This window comes from Mirounga angustirostris, unplaced genomic scaffold, assembly GCF_029215605.1.
Source record: "Mirounga angustirostris isolate CCGP_5_RB_7025 unplaced genomic scaffold, mMirAng1.0.hap1 SCAF_9, whole genome shotgun sequence".
Classification (NCBI taxonomy): Eukaryota; Metazoa; Chordata; class Mammalia; order Carnivora; family Phocidae; genus Mirounga; species Mirounga angustirostris.
This window is the reverse complement of record NW_026991717.1, coordinates 109,809-130,497: the sequence shown is the minus strand read 5'-3', so window position 1 is coordinate 130,497 and position 20,689 is coordinate 109,809. Positions and strand designations below refer to the sequence as shown.

Below are 20,689 nucleotides of genomic sequence, written 5' to 3'. Positions count from 1 at the left end.
CCCTCTTCCTTTGCTGTAGTATTTCAAAGCAGGTTCCAGACATCATGGCATTTCACCTCTCTGCGCTTCAGTATGTGGTCCAAAAAAAAAAAAAAAAAATCTCTTTTAAGACGATAGTGTGTTGGGGAGGCTCTGTGGGCAGGTGTGGCCTCCTCGAGTCCCATGTGGGTTCCAAGTCCATCATTAGACTCCCTACAACAGAGCCTCCTTTCCCAGATCCACCCTCCTTACAAGGCCGTTGGAATTCTAAATAGCTTTTAAAAAATTCCTTATCAAAGGCTCTTTTAAAACATCTCTATTGAGATATAATTCACATACTATACGATTCACCATTTAAGTGTACAACTCAGTGATTGGTAGTGTATTTGTAAAGTTGGGTGACTGTCACGACGGTACATAAAGGGACTCTGTGCCCATTAGCAGGCATCTTCCCCTCCTGCGGCCCTAGGCAGCCGCTAGTGTACTTTCTGTCTCTATGGACTTGCCTGTTCCGGACATTTCATACACAGACAGCCTCCGACTTACGATGGTTCGACTTTATGACGGTGTGAAAGCAGTGCGCGTTCAGTAGACACTGTACTTGGAATTTTGAGTTTGGATCTTCCCCCGGGCTAGTGATTCCCGGGCTAGTGCTCCGCGGGCGCTCCTCTCCCGTGGTGCAGGGCAGCGGCCACAGCTCCTGGTCGGCCTCGCGATCACGAGGGTCAGCAGCGCTACGTGGGCACCCAGGCTGCTTCTCGCTTTCTGTACGGTGTTCAGTGGATTACATGAGCCATTCAACCCTTTAGTGTGGGCTCAGCTTGTGTTGGTTGGTTTTGCCAGCCGTGGGCTAGCATGAGCGTCTGAGCACGTTTAAGGTCGGCTGGGCTAAGCCGTGATGCTCGGTAAGTTAGCTGTATTAAGTGCATTTTCAACCTCTTATATTTTCAAGTGACGATAGGTTCATTGAGACGTAGCCCCATCCATCGTAAGTCGAGGAAGATCTATAAGTGGAATCATGTAATGTGTGGCCTTTTGAGAATGGCTTCTTTCACTTTGTGTAATGTTCTCAAGGTTCATCCATGTTGTGGCAGGTGTCCTTCAGGGTTTTTTTTGTAGATTAATATTCCATTACCTGGACAGGCCACACTTTATTCTTCCATTCATCACGTGATGGATGTTAGGAGTATTTTCACGTTTTGGCTGTTACAAGTGCTGCTACCATGAATGTTCCTGTACGTGGCTTTGTGTGGACGTGTTCTCCTTCCTCTTGGGGATGCACCTGGAGTGGGACTGCTGGGTCCTGTGGTGACTCTTTGTTTGCACTGGAGGAGTTCCAGTTTTCCCACGTTGTTTATTATAGCCATCTGAGTGGGTGTGGTGTGGCATCTTACCATGGTTTTGAATTCCCTGATGGCTAATGATTTTGAGCACCTTTTCTTTCATTTTTTCCCAAATTTTTAGAAAATTCTAGTTAGTTAATATACAGTGTAGTATTGATTTTAGGTGTAGAATTCAGTGATTCATCACTTACGTATACTACCCAGTGCTCATCACAAGTGCCCTCCTTAATGCCCATCACCCATCTAGCCCATCCCCCACCCACCCTCCATCAACCCTCCCTGTAGTTAAGTCTTTAATGGTTTGCTTCCCTCTCTTTTATTTTTTCCTCCCCGCGTTCATCTGTTTTCGTTCTTAAATTCCACATATGAATGAAATCATATGATAATTGTCTTTCTCTGACTGACTTTGCTTAGCGTAATGCATTCTAGCTCCATCCACGTCGTTGTAAATGGCAAAATTTCATTCTTTTTGATGGCTGAGTAATATTCCATTGTGTGTGTGTGTGTGTGTGTGTGTACATACACTCACTACATCTTCTTTATCCATTCATCCGTTAATGGACATTGGGCTCTTTACACAGTTTGACTGTGGTTGATGCTGCTGTAATCATCGGTGTGCAGGTGCCTCTTGAATCCGTATTTTTATATCCTTTGGGTAAATACCTAGTAGTCCAATTGCTGGGTTGTAGGGTAGCTCTATTTTTAACTTTCCAAGGGACCTCCATACTGTTCTCCACAGTGGCTGCACAAGTTTGCATTCCCACCAACAGTGCAAGAGGGTTTCTTGCACCTTTCTCCACATCCTCACCAACATCTGTTGTTTCTTGTGTTGTTGATTTTAGCCATTCTGACAGGTGTGAGGTGGTATCTCATTGTGGTTTTGATTTGTATTTCCCTGATGATGAGTGATGTTGAACATTTTTTCATGTATCTGTTAGCCATCTGAATGTCTTCTTTGAAAAAATGTCTATTCATATCTTCTGCCCATTTCTAAACTGGGTTATTTGCTTTTTGGGGGTGTTGAGTTTGATAAATTCTTTATAGATTTTGGATACTAACCCTTTATCAGATACGTTGTTTGCAAATATCTTCTCCTGTAGGTTGCCTTTTAGTTTGTTGATTGTTTCCTTTGCTGTTCAGAGCTTTTTATTTTGATGAAGTGCCAGTAGTTGATTTTTGCTTTTGTTTCTCTTACCTCGGGCGACGTGTGTAGTAAATTGTTAACGGCCGAGGTCAGAGAGGTTGCTGCCTGTGTCTCCTCTAGGATTTTGATGATTTCCTGTCTCACATTTAGGTCTTTCATCCATCTTGAATTCATTTTTGTGTATGGTATAAGAAAGTGGTCCAGTTTCATTCTTCTGCATGTGGCTGTTCAGTTTTCCCTATACCATTTATTGAAGAGACTGTCTCTTTTTCCATTGGCTATTTTTTCCTGCTTTGTCAAAGATTAGTTGACATCTTAATGGGTTCATTTCTAGGTTCCCTATTGTGTTCAATTGAGCTGTGTGTCTCTTTTTGTGCCAGTACCATACTGTCTTGATGACTGTAGCTTTGTAATATAGCTTGAAGTCTGGAATCGTGATGCCTCCAGCCTTGCTTTTCTTTTTCAGGATTGTTTTTGCTATTTGGGGTCTTTTGTGGCTCCATACAAATTTTGGGATTGTTTTTGTTCTAGCTTTGTGAAAAATGCTGGTGGTATTTTGATAGGGATTGCATTAAATGTGTAGATTGCTTTGGGTAGTATAGACATTTTAACATTATTTGTTCTTCCAATCCCTGAACCATGGAATTTTTTTTTTTTCCATTTCTTTGTGTCCTTTTCAGTTTCTTTCATAAGTGTCCTATAGTTTTCAGAGTACAGACCTTTTACCTCTTCGGTTAGGTTTATTTCTAGGTTATCTTATGGTTTTTGGTGCAATTGTAAATGGGATCAATTCCTTGATTTCTCCTTCTGCTGGCTCATTGTTGGTGTATAGAAATGCAACAGATTTCTGCACATTGATTTTATATCTTGCAACTTTGCTGAATTCGTGTATCAGTTCTAATTATTTTTTGGTGGAGTCTTCTGAGTTTTCTACATAGAGTATCGCGTTATCTGTGAATAGTGAAAGTTTGACGTCTTCCTTGTCGATTCAGATGCCTTTTATTTCTTTCTGTTGTCTGATTGCTGAGGCCAGGACTGCCAGTACTATGTTGAATAGTAATGGTGGGAGTGGACATACCTATCTTGTTCCTGACCATAGGGAAAGGCTCTCCATTTTTCCCCATTGAGGATGATAATTAGCTGTGGGTCTTTTGCATATGGCCTTTATGATGTTCAGATATGTTCCCTCTACACCTACTTTGTTGAGGATTTTTATCAAGAAAGGATGCTGTATTTTGTCAAATGTTGAGCACCTTTTCATATGCTTACTGGCTATTAGTATATATCCTTTGAAGAAATATCTATTAAATATTTTGGCCTGTTTTTAATTGGGTTATATCTTTTTATTGATATCCAAGACTCTTAACATTGAATATCCATTTCTTCTCGCTGGTTGCCATGAGGATCAGGCTGGAGGTAAGGGTCTGCAGGGAAGCTGGCTGTAGGCTAGCAGGCTGTTCCTGCCGGAGCTGCCCCCCACTGCACCCCAGCTCTGCTGCAAGCCATGTGCATCCCTGGTTTAGCCCCGCTGGGCCCGGGTCCCTTGGTACACATTTGCGGTGAAGCAGTCATGGGCAAGCGTGTTGTTGGCATCCTTGTAGGAATGCCTCGAGCCATCCCAGATGCTTCCCCTGCTGATTTGCGGGAAGAGAAATCTCCCATGCAGGAGAGCAGTTGATAGTGAGGACGTGCTGAGTTGTGGAGTGGGTCTGCCTTCAAGGGCCAGTGTGGCTGGGCAGGTGGCCTTAAACTTTGCAGGTGGAAGGGCCAAGGAGAAGCAGGACACGTACCATAGAGGAGGGGAGAGTTATTTTCCTGGCACTGCGGACAGAGTGACTTCTGCCTTGGTAGGGTTTGTTTTCCCCATTGTGGATAAATTGGGTGTGTTCACTGAGGTAAGTTATAAAAACAAGAGAAAGTAGAAGAAAAAAAAAAAAGAATTCTACTTGTTATACACACAGCTGGGTTAAAACTAGCAGGACCAAGCAAACCATAAACAAATGACAAGAAAATAAGTGAGATTACCAGAATCCTTTTTGATATAAATACGCACACTGCTATACCATGTTCCTTTCTGGTTCTGACTTGGCCAGTGTCTTCTAGTGAATAAAATGCTTCCTGGAAATTTGTTCTGAAATCACATGAGGGAGGAATCCTGTTTTGCCAAGGGAATGTGCTGGAGCACCTGTGAACAGGAGATGCATTATTTGCCTATCTTATAAATTGTAGGAGTGTCTTGTGCGGCAGTAGATGGGGGTGTGGAGCATGGTATGGACAGGGAAGGTGGATGTAAGTTTGTCACTCCTCTGGGGGAGGCCTTGCTAGCCCAAGCAGCTCTGTTTTGTGAAGGGACATTTGAAAGCAAGTAATACGCTTTATTTTTAGAAATGTGTTTTATCTCATTTAAATGGACTTAACTGTTAAACATAGTGCCGTTTCTAGAATAAAGAGCATCTTTGTTTTAGTTTTTCAGTCCTTTTAAAGCATTTATCTTTTGGGGGTTTTGCAACAAAGGGGTGCCGCCAGAGTCTAGAACGCAGGTGATGTGGCCATGTGTTTTCTTGCCGGTGGCTTGCAGGTTCTTAGGTCTCTGAGCAAAGGAAATGGCCAGAGACCCCAGGGGGCCCCTCCCCCTGTCTTTTTCAGAACTCTCAGGAGTGCGGGTACACTTTACGTCTTGATAAAAGTACGCAGAAGGGTACTTTTTCAATACTGTGCAAATTCTGCAGAGTTGTACAGTTGAGCCATATGCATTGCCTTTCTCTCTGCAAGTACAAGGGGTTAGCCTCTCCTTCCCTCCCGATCAGGGTAGTTGATGTCACCGTTTTTGGGAAATTGGCATTCATTGTTCTGTGACTCAGGTTCACGATGGAGCTGTGAGGACCCATGGTGAACTGTTTCTTTTGTCCCAAAGTTGTTAATCTGGGGGGTGAGGCCAGGATTCCTGCCTGGGCGGGGGCTCTGAGCGCCTCCTGTGGCCAGGAAGCAGGCCCCCCCAGGTCTTCCGGGGGATTCTGGGCCATGGTTCGCTCCCCGCCCCCATTCTGCTTGGCCTCCCCTCTGCTGGTGGTGGGCTTAGCTTCCCCCATTCTGGTAAGCTCCCACCCTCGCCTGCTTTCCGAGGCGACTGCTTTCTGAGTCTTCTGTCTTTCCGTGTTTGTTGCCGCTTCTTTTCTGCTCTGTCTCTTCTTTTGTGCCCTTGTCCTTGTTTATAACCTTATCCTTTTACTGTCATGGTTGGTAAGGTCTGGGGTGCGGGCAGACATAAATCTACTAGGTCTTAACTTGGCTCCAAGGTGCCTCTCAAGCAGCCGCTCACTGGGACCCTGGGATCATGACCTGAGCCGAAGGCAGACGCTTAACCGTCGGAGCCACCCAGGCGCCCCTAGCAGCTCACTGGGAATCTTTCCTGATGTCTCCCTTCTTTGGAGGAGAGGCCATCTCTCCTTTGGTAACCCACGTCACCTGCAGAGCTTTGTCATGTAGCACCCTTCACACTGGCGTTGTTGATTTCTTCCTCTCTACTTGCCCTTGAGCCCCTGGAGGGTAGGAGCTGGGTCTGATTGACCCACCAAGCCTAGCTTAGCTCCTGGTCAGTGGTAAGCATGGGTCGATGTTCACTGGGTAAGTAAATGTGTATCGCGGACTCCGAGTAGGGCCAGTGTTTAAGTGGCTTTGGCCCCAGAGACATCTTACACAAAGTGGGTGCTCATAAATGTTGGTCAGGTGGGCTGGTTTATGAGACTCTCCTGGACTGTGGCTTTTAGGAACAAGAAATGTGCTTGCTTTGCAGACCCTTTTGCTGGTGAGTGCTCAGCTTTTAGATTAGATTGGCATTTAAGCTTAAATGATTGCAATGTACATGCATTTCTTATTTTTATTCAGTATTTCTCCCAGATTTTATTGCTATAAAAGATTTTCAAAAATCAGAATTCAAACCAGTTACAAAGAGCTGAGTGTTAGGAAAAAATAGCTTAAATTATGGGATGATTTTTCTGTTATTCCTGGCTTTTCTGAAAAAGGTGCTTATAATTATGAGTTCTTTGCATACACCATTTTGTGACAGATTTCTGGTTCAGTCTCAAATGTGGTATTTTACATCCAATTAGGACGAATGAGTCCCAATTGCTTCATGGTTTGGGTTCACGTAGTGTGCTGAATAATTACATCAGTACGCATAGCAGAATCCTCTTCTCGCATTTGTGGAGTGTGTTCCCGCTTACAAATGCTTTCCCATGTATTGTCTCTGTTCCTGGGGAAACTTCTGTGACTTAAGCGAGGCTGGTATTTTTAATTTGTTCATGTTTCAGAGGAAGAAATTGAAGCTTAGGTGATTAAGGGGACTGTCTGAGGCCACACAGGTTCTTGCTGGCCCCTGAACCTGGGTCCACTGAGTTCACAAGCAGTGTTTGTCCTCCTGTACGTCTCTGCTACCTCTCTGCTTCTTTTGGTCCTGGGCGGGGGGTGGAGGGTGGGGGGAGGTGGGGACCGGGAGGGGGTCTACTGTGGCAGTTTTCTGAGTGGGAATTTTATTGAGAAGTAAAGCCTTATAGAAGAGATGAACATGGAATTGTGGTATTGGTGTTTTCATCAAAACATTACAAAATTTTAGTTTTCAGAAAACAAATTCACTGTTGTGGAAGGAAGACATGCTCTTTATTTCTCATTCGCTTTCAGCTTATTTAAGTTTATCTTGCATTTCTAGTGATTTTACAATCTGATTCCAAGAAATACAGGGATAGAAAGCTAAAAGGAAAGCCAAACGCAAGCTTTAAACAGGAAGACTCAGGCAGTTGAAATAAAAAGGTGGAAAAAGATATGTCATGCAAGTACTAATCATAAGAAAACTAATTTGCTTATAATAATAAGAAAAAATAAACATCTAGAAAGAGAGTTTTATTAGAGACAAAGAGGGATGTTTCATAATGATAAAAGGTTCAATTCATTAAGTAGATACATCTTTCCTAAATGTATGAGTACTTAATAATACAGCTTCATAATACATGAAGCAAAAATTGACAGAAATGAAGAGAAGAAGAGACAAATTCATTATCACAGGCAGGAATTTTAGCACCCCTCCCTGGGTAATTGATAGAATAGGTAAATTAAAACATCAACAAAGATGTGGAAGATATGAATCAGTAAAGATGTGAAAGATACCACTGTCAACCAACTGGATCTAGTTGATTTATCCACCACCACATGCGGACGTAGACCAACCGAAGAAAGCACATTCTTTTCAAGGACATGTGGCACATTCACCAGATAGACCATATGCTCTGCCAAAACAAGTCATAATAAATATTGAAGGACTGAAACAACACTATATTCATCTCACCAAATGCTTTAATTTAGAAATCAGTGTAGCAATAAGATATAGATACCCAGGAAATCGTCAAATATTTGGAAATTTCTTAGCATACTTCAAAATAACTCACGGATCAAGGAAATCACAAGGAAAGTGAGAATCTATGTTGAATTGAATGATAATGACAACACATATGAAAATCTGTGCTGCTGGTGAAACAGTGCTTGGAGGGAAATTTATGTGTTTAAATGCCTATTTTAGAAAGGAATCAAGGCCTCGAATCAATAATCAAAGCTTCCTCTTTAAGAGACTAGGAAAAGAGGAGGAAATTAAATAAAACCAAGTAAAAGGAGGGAAATAAAACAGGGGTGGAAATCAATAAATTGGAAAATGGATAAACAAGAGGAAGAATCAACAAAATCTGAAGGTAGTTTTTTGCAAAGATCAATAAAAACTTCTAGTTAGATTTGATCAATAGAAGGAAGAGAAGACACAAATTGCAGTATCAGAAGTGAAAGAGGGAACATCAGACCCTACAGATATTAAGAAGATAATAAGGGCACATTATTTGCAACTTTATGCAATAAATTCGAGAACTGACACGAAATGGACATATTCCTTGAAACCCATGACCTAATAAAAGTGATACCAGAAGAAAGGGAAAACCCTAATATCTCTATGTCAATTAAAAAAAAATTTTTTTTTTTTAAGATTTACTTATTTTTGGAGAGAGAGAGAGATGCGTGCATATGTGTGAGAGGAGGGGAGGGGCAGAGGAAGAGAATCTCAAGCAGACTCCCCATTGAGTGCGGAGCCAGATGTGGGGCTCGATCTCAGAACCCTGAGATCATGGCCTGAGCCAAAATCACGAGCCCGATGCTTAACCCAGGTGCCCCTTAAAAAAAAATTTGTAATAAAATAACCTCTAGGGGCGCCTGGGTGCCTCAGTTGATTCAGCATCTGAATCTTGATTTCGGCTCAGGTCATGATCTCAGGGTTCTGAGATTGAGCCCCACATTAAGCTCTGCACTCAGTGGGGAGTCTGCTTGAGGATTTCCCTCCCTCTCTCCCTGCCCCTCCCCCTGCTTGCCCTCACTCTCTCAAATAAATAAATAAATCTTAAAAAAAAAAAACAAAACGCCTTCACATAAGGAGAGTATCAGGGTCAGATGGTTTTTCTAGCAAATTCTATCAAACATTTAAGGAAGAAATAATACCAATTCTCCAAAAGCTATCTCAGAGAAGAGAGGAGGAAAACCCTTCTCAGCTCATTTTATTAAGGCCCCATAACCCTAATACGAAAACCTTACAAAGGCATTGTGAGGAAAAGAAGCTAGAGACCAATATCCCTGATGAATATAGACAAAAAATTCTTTAAAAATATGTTAGTTGACTTTTGCTTCAGCCATGAAGGATTAGTTGCCAAAGGAATTGTTCTTCTGTTGTGAATAAATAGGAACTTGGACCATGTATGTGAAACAGCTGTTTTCAGGCATTGTGTTACAGACTGTGCAGAACTGTGATCCTTGGGAGAAGGGAAATGCACAAGGGGAACTTTACATTTACTTCCCGTTTATGCTTGGAAGCAGTTTTCAGGCTGCAGCACGGGGGGGGGGGGCGGGGGGGGGTGGGACAGAAACTGAGACAGACTGTATGGAGCACAGCGCTGGAGAGCAGAGTGTTCCTTCCACAGAGATAGAGCCCATATACCTGCGGAGGGGTCCCATCAAGTCCTTGGTGGAGTGCTGGCCTGTTCATGAGCAGGGTGACAGTTCATGAGGTGGGGGAAAGCATCCCCAGGAAGCAGTCAGTTGACTCATCCCCAGAGCTCGCAGAGGTGTGTCTGCTGGGTGTTGCTGGCCTTCGCTTGCTGCAGGAACTGGGAAGTGGGAAGTTGCTCTCTCCAGCAGCTGAATGTGGGAGAAAACCTGTGTGCTCACGACATGAGCACTCTGCAGGGGCCTAATGCTGGAGAAAGCATGCTCCAGAGGAGGTGAGTGCTGAAGAAGACCCAGCACCCACACTTGCTGCAGGAGCTGTGGGCCGGAGCCTGGTGAATGAGGCGTATGAGAACTTGGGGGAGAAAACCCCTTTCTCCTTCAGTGTCCCTCCTTCACTCTATACTGAAAAGAATGACATCATGCCAGCGGGTCAAGGAGAAGTATTTACAAGACCCAGTTCCATGATCACAGAGACAATAAATTGATAACTGGCACATCTGGCATTCAATAAAAAAAAAAAAAACAAAACAAATCAGGCATGCAATGAGATAGGGAAATATGATCTAGAATCAGAAGAAATAAGTATCATTAGAAACAGATAAGATTATGAACAACTTAATAAAAAGATGGATAAAAGATTTCAAGATAAGCATCATAGAAGATATAGAAATGGCTTGAAAGCACATGAAAATCTGTTTAATGCTCAACATTATTAGTCATCACAGAATTGGTGATTACAGTTATAACGAGATGCCTTTAACACTTACTGGAATGGCTAAAATTAAAGACTGACAGCACTGAATTTTGACCAGGATGTGGAGCAGTTGAAGCTTTTATACATTACTGGTGGGAAGTGTAAAATGGTACAACCATTTTGCAGGACCATGTGGCAGTTTTTTATAAAGGTAAATATGTATCTATCATATGACCCAGCAATTCTAGTCCTTCATGTTTGCTTCGTAGAAATGAAAACATAGACCCACAAAACACAAGACCATAGGAGTGGTAATAGCTGCTTTATCATAGTAATGAAAGCTTGTGAATAACCCAGCTAGCTATGACTATATAAGCAAATTGTGATATAGTCAAGTGTAGATTAGTATTTCTGCTTATAAAGAATAAACCGCTTGTGCAACAGTATGACTGATATATTATGAGCAAAAGAAGCAGAATGCAAGCAAATTCATTCTGTATGTACTATTTATATGAATTTTAAGATCAGGCAGGGATAATCTGTGGCGATATAAGAAAGGAGTTACCTTGGAGTGGGGGCAAAGAATTACAGAAAAGGGTGATAGAGGGCGCCTGGGTGGCTCAGTGGGTTGGGCGACTGCCTTCGGCTCAGGTCATGGTCCTGGAGTCCCTGGATCGGGTCCCGCGTCGGGCTCCCCGCTCGGCGGGGAGTCTGCTTCTCCCTCTGACCCTAACCCCTCTGATGTGCTCTCTCTCATTCTCTCTCTCTCAAATAAATAAATAAAATCTTAAAAAAAAAAGAGAGAAGGGTGATAGAAATGTTCTACATCTTGGTTAGCGGAGCTAAATTCTTTTATTGCCTATAAATTGTATGTCAGTTAAAAAATTAGACCCCCCCCCCAAAAAAAACCCACATCTAAAGGGGTAGAGGAAAGAAGTGGACGTTCTTCTCTGCAGCACTTACTGCCAGGCTATGCAAGTCTCTGCCTCAGAACACAAAAGAAGCAGAATCTTGGCATCTGTCCCGTAGGAACTCATAAACCACTTCTGGAAGATGAGATCGATGCTCATACACAGCACTGAAGGTGGGCTTTCAGGTGGGCTGGCCTTAAGTGTTCCTGGTGCTCGCAGAAGAGGGAATTGGGTGAGGCCCGGAGTTGTCAGGAAGGCTTCATAGATCTGGCAGAGGTTGAGCTGGGCTGGGAAAGTTGGGTAGATTTTGAAAAGTTGGAGGTAAGGTTGAAGACGTCACAGGAACTCTGTAGCTCTGTAGGAACACAGTAGGGTACACAATCAAAAGTATTTCTTCCGCTGCCCTTGAACCATTCTCTGAATCCCTCCCCCAAGGCTGGCTGTGCTTCCAGGTTCCAATGTGCACTTACAGAAATACTCAGTGTGGAGTGCCAGGGTGGCTCAGTTGGTTGAGCATTCCATTCTTGATTTCCACTCAGGTCATGATCTCAGGGTCCTGAGATTGAGCCCCGTGTTGGGTTCAGTGCTCAGCATGGAGTCTGCTTGTCCCTCTCCCTCTGCTCTGCTCCCCTGTGCACCTGCCACCTGCCATCTCTCTCATAAATAAAATCTTAAAAAAAAAAAAAAAGAAAGAAATACTCAGTGCATCCGCACTCTGCTTTCTCTTGTTTGTCTTCACAGACTTACTGCGTATTTACCCAGAAAGGCATCCATTCTTTTCCATGGTGGTGTTATAGTCCAGTGTGTGGATGTAATGGTGTTTTAATCATTTCCCTATTAATGGATACTCTGATTGATTCTAGTTTTTGTTATGACAAGGCTTAAGTGAACACCCTGTGAGTAACGCCTTGCAAATGTCCCAGTGGAACAGATTTCTTCAAGTGAAGTTTCCTCTCAAATGTTATATACCTTTACAATTAGACCAACAAAGGGGCACCTCGGTGGCTCGGTCGGTTAAGCATCCAACTCTTGGTTTCAGCTTAGGTCCTAATCTCATGGTCATGAGTTTGAGCCCTGTATTGGGCTTCATGCTGGGTATGGAGCCTACTTTAAAAAAGAAAAAAAAAAAAAGAATTCGACCAAGAAAAAGTTCTGTTCATATGCACTCTGACCAGATTGTAAGAGTGGCTTTTCATCCAAAGTCTCATCAGTACTGGGTATTAGTCATTTAAAATTTTATCTAATTTATGATAGATTTATTGTTCTAATGGTGTAGTTCTTTAATCACTATTGAGAGTAGGCGCCTATTTTTGTACATTTATTAGCCATATCTATTTCCTCTTCTGTGAATTTTCCATTTTTGTACAGATTGATCATTCTTCCTTTTGTATGTGTTCTTTATATATTAGTGATGTTAATCTTTTTCTATTGTATGTTGCATGTATTTTTCAAGTCTGTCATTTTAAAAAGATTTTATTTATTTGAGGGAGAGAGAGAGAGTGAGTGTACAAGGTGGGGGCAGAAGGAGAGGGAGAGGGCGCCTGGGTGGCTCAGTTGGTTAAGCGACTGCCTTCGGCTCAGGTCATGATCCTGGAGTCCCGGGATCGAGTCCCACGTCGGGCTCCCTGCTTAGCAGGGAGTCTGCCTCTCTCTCTGACCCTCCCCCCTCTCATGCTCTCTATCTCATTCTCTCTCTCAAATAAATAAATAAAATCTTTAAAAAAAAATTGTTTAGAAGGAGAGGGAGAAGCAGACTCCCCGCTGAGCAGGGAGCCTGATAAGGGACTCGATACCCAGACCCTGAGATCGTGACCTGAGCTGAAGGCAGACACTTAACTGACTGGGCCACCCAAGCTCCCCAAGTCTGTCATTTTTTATTTTAACATTATGGTGGCTTTCACCATAGTAATTTCAAACTTTTATATAGTTCATTAACCTTATTTATAGTTCTCAGATTTGTGACTTGCCTGGAAGGCCTTTCTCCCATCTGAAAATAGCAAAATATTCCTCTGTATTTTCTTGTAGTATTTTTTATCTTTCCTGCACACATACATACACACACTCCACTTAGGTCTTTGGATCTTTAATCATTTGGAAATATGTTTTTGTGGTAAGATACATGGTCTGATTTCCTTTTCTGAAAATAGATGCCATATTGTTTGGACACCATTGGCTGATGGCCCCTTGATTTGAAATGCTGTGGTAATTGTAAGTACAGGCTTGATGTGAACCATTCATCTGTAACATTGATCTCCTTGCTTTAGTCTTGTTCCTAGAACCCCAGGGTCTTAAGTATTGTCACTCTCTTACACATTTGCTTATCTGGAAATGCAAGTCCTCTCACACTATTCATTTTGGAAATTTTACTGGCTGTTCTTATGCATTTGCTCTTTCATATGAGCTTAGTTTCAACTTATCAGGTTTCAGAACACAACAGTATATCCCACTGGGGTTTTATTGGGTTTGCGTTGAACTCAAAGAATTTTTAAGTGGCAGTTGACAGCATCGTAATGTTGAGACTAGATCCCCTGGTCCATGTTTGGTCATGGCTCTTCTTTTCGCTGCCACCATCTGAGCCGCTGTCCCTTCTACACTGAGCTTCAGAAGCAGCCCATCAAGTGTCTCCTTGTGACCACTGGCCCCTCTGATCCCTCTTCACACCGGGCCAGGGCTTTATGTCAGGTGTTCCCTGGACTTGAGAATATTCCCTTTCCAGCCCCTCTTCCTTCAGTAATTTCTCCTCATCTGTGGGTCTTTTCTCAGTTGTCATTTCCTCAAGGAAACCTTACCAACTAGGCAGAATTTCCTTCCCACGGTTGCCTTTCCCTTCCTTATCCCTTCTTCTGAGTCCAGTTGTCATTCCGCATTTGCTCTGAGTTCTCTGAGCACAGGGCTGCGTGTGCCGTTCCCTTGTGTGGTCCCTCTGCCCTCACCAGAGCAGGTGCTCCTTAGTGCCAGTGAGTTTGGTTTTTTCCTCTGCGTCTTCATGTCTTTAAGTAAAACTTTCACAGTTTGCTTTCCATGGTTGTGTCTGTTTTTTGTTAAGCTTATGTCTATAACATTTCCGATTTGTTTTGTTGCTGGTGGGGAAAAGCTGTTGATGTTTGAACATTCTTGTATCTGCCCTGAACTCAGCCCTCATTGCTGCCTGTCTTGTTGGCTTCCTCCTCAGGCTGGTTGGGTACTGGTTAGGTGCAGCCCCAGCCTCCCCTCTGACCCTAACAGCCTGCAGAGGAAGCAAGAGATTGTTGCCCCCAAAAGACTTCTGAAGAGCAGGGAGGGGCTTTCTCCTCAGCAGCCCCCAGCTCATTTGCTCTCTTCTGTGGCTCAGACAGTGTCCCAGGCTCATTGCGGAGTCCCTCCCCGGTGAGGGTGGGGCTCAGCTTCGCACAGCCAATCAGTTCCAACTTCCCCCGGGCTGACTCCCCTCATTACCAGGGCTGCCGGGAGGTGGGGTGGGGGTTGTCACTTTGTACAACCGGGATTCTGCTAGAGAGGTGGAGGGGCAAACAGGCCCAGGGTGAAAGTCTACACTGGACATCCAACAGAATGGTCCTATGGCTTTCCCATCAACCCGGTTGAACGCTTTGATAAAACTAGATGTCCTGACTTGGAGTTCTTTTATTCCTGGAGTAAATCGTGTGCACCAGTCTTTGAACGTCTGGTTGTGTTTGATCTGCGAGGATTTTGTTTTGGACCTTTTGTCCATACTCATGAATGAGATTTGTCTGTGTTACGGGAAGCCCTTTTAGTAATGGGAGTTAACAGAGTGGAAACATTCTGAGATGCAAAGGTCACTTAGTTCCTGGGTCACCTAGCCTCGCTGAGCCTGCTCCTCATTGACACGGTGGGTCCAGCCCTGATGGACTCGGGCTGCCGTGAGGAGCAGATAGTACCCATGAAAGAACTGGTTAATGCTAACGTGACGCAGACTCAGAACTCTGTCCCACACGTACACAAGGCACCGTGTTTGTGAGTTTCTTCCACGAGGAGACAGGTTTGGAGAATGCTAACAACGGAGATTTCGCTCAGCTTTCTTCATATAAACCATCATCAGAAAACCCGCCTTGTGCAGGAGGAGAGGCCCTGGGAACATGACGGTAAACATTACATTATTGGTGTTCGGATATTAGGTTCCTGCTTTTCATAATATCCTCGGGGTGCGGGGGAAGATTCGGTATTTTCTGAGATTCTGCTGTAAAGTGCAAGTTATTGCTGGTACCGTCAGCCAATTATTCTGTACTTATTTTACTTAGACTGTAGTAATTGGAAAAAGATTAGATGTCAGGACTTTGTATTTTGTTGATTATATTACCAGAGCCTCTTAATCGTTTCTTTTATTCCTAATATTAATCATGAGCTCTTAGCTGTTAGGAGAAGAGCCTGATGGTGGATTCCTAACTTAAAGAAATAATTACTTCAGTTTCAGTGGGATTGACTGAGTGTTGATACACCTGCAAATTAAAACGTGTTCTCTCGCCGTTCGGGGCATGTGGCTGTGACACGGGGAGACACAGAAGGTCCGACGGACCTCGGGGGCCGCCCCCTCAGTCCCTGCCGTGCCCTCTCCTGCCCTCGGCAGCTCCACACCCGCTGGTTCCGGGCCCCTGTGCCCCTGGCTGGCCCTGCCCTCTGTGACCTCCCCACCCGTGGGTATTCGTGGATGCAGCAGCGATTGTAGTAGTCTACCTTGAATAACGTGGCTACCCCCTTGAGCAGTGCTCTGTGAACACAAGCTTATCTCTGTGACATGATCTCTGTCAAAAGCAGTCCTGAGCAAAGCACCTCATATTCGTAAGCAGTGAATGGTGAGAGGGAGATAGGATGCAGGAAAGAAGGGAGCACCGGGGGGGGGGGGGGTGGTGCAAGTGGGGACAGGTGTTGGTGGGACTGAGGGAGGGAAGGAGGGGGCGTGTGGAGGAGGGCTCTACTGCTCCAGGGAGGAAGGTGTGTGGTGCCCCACCTGTCCCAGGGTGGCTCTGGGGACACTTGCCATGCATTTAGTAAACGTGCACTCTGTGTGGCTTAAATGTAGACACTTAGCTCTGCCGGAGTGGAGGTCACGCAGCGTCTCTCGTATATTGAGAACAATCAGTATCTGAAATCTTTCTCACTTAGGTTCACTCTGGTTTCATTTATGGACCCCCCCTCCCCTCCAGGAACACTGACAAAATAGGTCAAAGCCCTGTGGGGAGTTCGCTGTTTGTAAACCCTGTTTTCTTTGTCTCTTTGTTGTCAACAGAGGAATTACGGAAGTTGAGCTGGTCCGGAATCCCTAAGCCGGTTCGTCCAATGACCTGGAAGCTGCTCTCAGTAAGTCTCGGGGGGGCCTGATCACCAGCGCGGCCTGGCCCAGAGTCTGGCCCCGAGTGTGGCCTGGAGTGGGGCCCGGAGTGTGGCCCATCAGCCGTGGCCAGGCACGCACCCTGTCTTTGTGGCAGTGATCTGGGCCTTGGCCTGAGCTAAGGTGACATTTTCCATCTTTTGCTTCATTTCAAGCTTGGTTTGACAAGGCTGGCAGAAAATGAGGATGAGTAATTATTTATGACAGCTGTATTCTTTTCCTGTGGTTTTATTATTCTAGAAATCTTTGTAATATTTTCAAACCTGTGATAGAGAAAGGATCCATCATGGAAGACTATTTCAATTCTTAGGAATCCATCACAGTAGAATACGTTTGACCATTTTTTTTTTTTATGTACTTTACTAGTGATGTAAGGGGGAGAAAGTGATTCTAAAAGTATCTGTGTTTCTTTGATGGAGGGTGGGGTTCTGGTGCCTCACCCCTGGTTCTAAACTGCCCAACTGTGGAGACTGCTGGAGAAGATGAGGTGGGCGGGGTGGAGTGGCCATTAGCACTCTCTCTGGTGCTTCACTCCGGTCAATATCTGAAGTGAGCTTGGCCCTGCTGAAAACTTTGGAGTCATTTATAGACAGCTTTCTTCTCTTTCCCTTTTTAAATTATCTTTGGAGCTAAATCAGTAGGGAACTCCAAGTGTTTACTCTAAATTGGGTCTGACATTCAGTATTTAAAAGACTCTTCTTGCTAATGAGTCTTAATAAATTTGCAGCTTAGTACCTCGTAATCCTAAATGCAGATGCCGCTCTCAGCAGTGAATATTTATCGATTAAATATTCTCTTGCAATTAAAATTAGACCTGCTACAATTGCTTATGTTTCTGTTTTGTGTCTGTTATTTTAAGCATTTGTGTCTACTTTTCCATATGTCCTATACAATAGGTTACAAGCTTTTTAGATTGAACTGTAGGAAGTTTTGAGGATAATATGTTTAAGACTTTATAGTGCGATTTTATATTTATTAAGGTCGTGCTGCTTCTGGGTAGAAAGCCTTCATGAATGATTTTGTCCCATTCCTTTCCTTTGGTTCTCGGTTTGGGTGCATTGTAGCTGAGCTACCTTGTCTGTGATGCCCAGTGGCTGGCTGGGCAGGCGTGCGACCTGGGATTCAGTGGGCATGGAGCAGAAGGGGGAGGAGATAGATGCTCCACTTTGTTGGTTTGAATGGGAGGGAGGGTGTAGGTGGGTAGAGTCTGTAACCGGGAATGTTGGGAGTACAAGGGAAAGAATATCCGGGCATCTCAGATTCATGTATTTGTGTAACCCGTTAACTGACTGCAGGGACACCTTGCCCGGAGACAGAGATGAAGCAGATCCTAGTCCCCCCTGTTAGGAGGGGCTGGGTCAGGTCAGGGCTGCAGCACAGTCTGGGATCACACACAGTGGGATGTGGGGGACGCGGGCGGGAAGGACGGGCAGCCGCAGAGCAGGGCCACGTGTGCCAGGCTGGGCTTCCCTTTCCCAGGGTCTGCAGGTGCTGCAAGGTGGGAGGCTGGGCACTGGGAAGGACAGAGATGAACTTGGCAGTTCTGGACCTCTTCAGGCTTGGGTTGACGGGTGAGTTAAAAAAAAGTGTTGGGGTCAGTGAGCAAAGCCTGTCTTTCCAAAGTGGCGGAGGGGCGGTTCCAGGGCAGTGCAGACTCCTGTGGATGGCAGGCCAGGCTTCTTGGTGGAGGTGGGGTGTTTCTGGAGCATCTTGAAGGATGTGTCAGTGTCCTTGGGTCGGGGAGACGGGGAGGGCGTACGGCCTATGGGATGCAGCTCGGTTTGGACGAGCAGGAGCCAAGGTGAGCTGGCTCCCTAGGAATGGCGGGCAGACTGCTTGGATTAGGGAGGGGGTGGCTGGGGACCAGGAGCAGGCCACGATGTGAAGGACTTCCGTGAGGGGTGAGGAGGCTGTTTCTGGAGCGGGAAAGCCGGGAGCCTCTTGAACGGTCTTTTGGTTGGTGCCTTCATTTATTTGATCAGTATTTCTGCAGCACTTTCTGTGTCTCTGGCTCTGTGTTTGGCACTGGGAGATAAGAAGGGAGAAGAACCAAGTCGCTGTCCCTCATGCGGCCTGCAGAAAGAGAGGGGGTCCCTGCCTTCCTCTCTCTGCCCCAGGACAGACTGGGGTCTCACCATGGGAAGGAGCCCACTCTCTCGGAAGTCTGGGCCCCAGGGCACTGCTCACCCTGTGTCTCTACCTGTACCTTTTTGCTTGTTTCACAGCATCTACTGAGTGCTTGCTGTGTGCCACGCTGTGCACATGCATGGGATTCCTGCAGAAGTGGTGATCTCTGAAGGCAGGGTTGCAAGAACAGATAGGCCGGTATGGCGACCAGGGTCTGGCACCAGCAGGAAGAATGTGCTGTGCTGCTCTAGGGGCCTGTCAGGAGGAGGAGGCGGGCAGCCAAGACAGGGAGAACTGGGCAGGGGACGAGGCCCTGGAGGCTGCAGGGGCAGGTGGGTGGGACTCAGGCTGCTGGAGGAGGAAACTGGGTGGTTCTTTGGCGCCGTGCTCACTCATCATTCAGGGCACGTGTGCTCATCATGCCTTTGCCATGTTCTGGGCCCGTGCTGGTGAGCAGTGATGTCATCCCAGCCTTCAAGTGTCCCCAGACAGCCCCGGGAGACAGGCCCATGCACATCCTGTATGCCCGGGGGGGAAGGATGAGCTCTGGGCATCCAGGGGCAGGGAACCCACCAGGTTGAGGGGTGCTAGTCAAACGTGGGCATGGACGGGGGGAAGGAGGTCAGAATGGTGGGGACCATCATTTCCTATCCCCTAAATGCTGACCCAGGAGCTACCTTAGGAGTCTCTCCTTCTCTCCTCCTTACTGTAATGGAAGATTTGGGGAGCACCGTGAAGGATGCCAATCACTCATTTCTGATGCGGTGTTTCCCACGCGTCTGCCTTTTGCAAGTGCTAGGTCACAAAAGAGTCTTGGAAAATGGTGGGGAGAAAACCCGGCAGGCACTTCAGGGTCATGGGCAGGAGAAGGGTCCCCCAAGTTTAGGCCACCTCTCAGTCACTCTGAATCCGAGGCTTCATGTTCCACTCTCCTGGGAAGCTTTTGTAGATCTTGGTGTCTGGGCCCACAAAGCCAGTTAGAGCCTTGGGGTAAACTGAGGCATCAGGGTTTGTACCAATTGCAGCCTGCCCCAGGCTGGGCAGGGGTGGGGGCAGCAATGATACGGTGGCTTTGGGCTTTGGGCTGCCCTCTTGACCTCTTGGGTGCACGTTAGTGGTACCGGGGAGCTGGGGAACTGCCAATCTCTGGGGTCCCCAGGGATTCTCACGTGTGCCCAGGGTGGAGGCAGCTGCTCTAGGATGTGTGGGTTCCACGTGGGACAGGGCAGGGCACGCACGGACCAGCTGGGAGAGAGGACCCACTGAAGGCAGTAGAGCTGGGCCCGGGTGCCTGGGCTTGACCGACAGCGTGCTGTCCCAGAGGCTCAGCCGAGCGGGTGGGGTGGGGTGGCTGGGCCCAGCTCTTCGCTTCCGGACCCTGAACCCAGGACCGAGGAGAATCTGTCATTTGTCCGGTTGAAAAAGACAACTGAAGCTGCACTTGAATATGAATCTACTTCAAGACCTGGGAAACTAATGGCTTTTTCCCCCAATCTGTTCACGATTTGTCATTAATGTGATCCCGGTGGTCTTTTGAAGAGCACTATTCTTAATGGATGAGTAGGAAATGCTCCTTTAATGAAGAAAGATAGGAAACTTGGCTCCTGTCATTTACAGAGGACTAACATATACTCTAGTCCAGAACATATCGTTAAACCACCATTAATGCGATTTAACATTTAAATTCCCTGTAAGCACGGCAGTAACTTTTTAAAAATGAGCACTGTAGAAAATTATATTTTTGGCTCATTTTTTAATAACTACTTCAGAAACATTGAACAATAATTAAACACGTAACATTTGTGCTGGTGAGCAGAATGGTTAAGAGTGATCAGTGAGGTGTTGGCATCACCCTTTTTTCTCATGGCGTGTCAAGGTAGGATCGCACGTGAACCTGCAGGAGGGAGCCACTGGATGCGTGTGTCATGGGGACAATTTTGATATAAGTATATGCAGGTATTATTGTTTTACATTTATGATTAGTGTTTTTATAGCATGCTAATACGGCAATTAAGTTTTCTGTAGTTCTGTCATTTAAAATTCATTGCATACTTGAATATGTTTCGTTTGCATAATTTCCAGTCTGGCTTAATTATCTGAAGGCCCCAACTTGCACAT

At 45.4% G+C, this 20,689-nt stretch overlaps 1 pseudogene; it reads left to right on the top strand.

The window, feature by feature from the left end:
• Window positions 1–20,689, top strand: part of LOC135361503 (TBC1 domain family member 22A-like) — a 126,643-nt pseudogene that overhangs the window by 59,190 nt on the left and 46,764 nt on the right.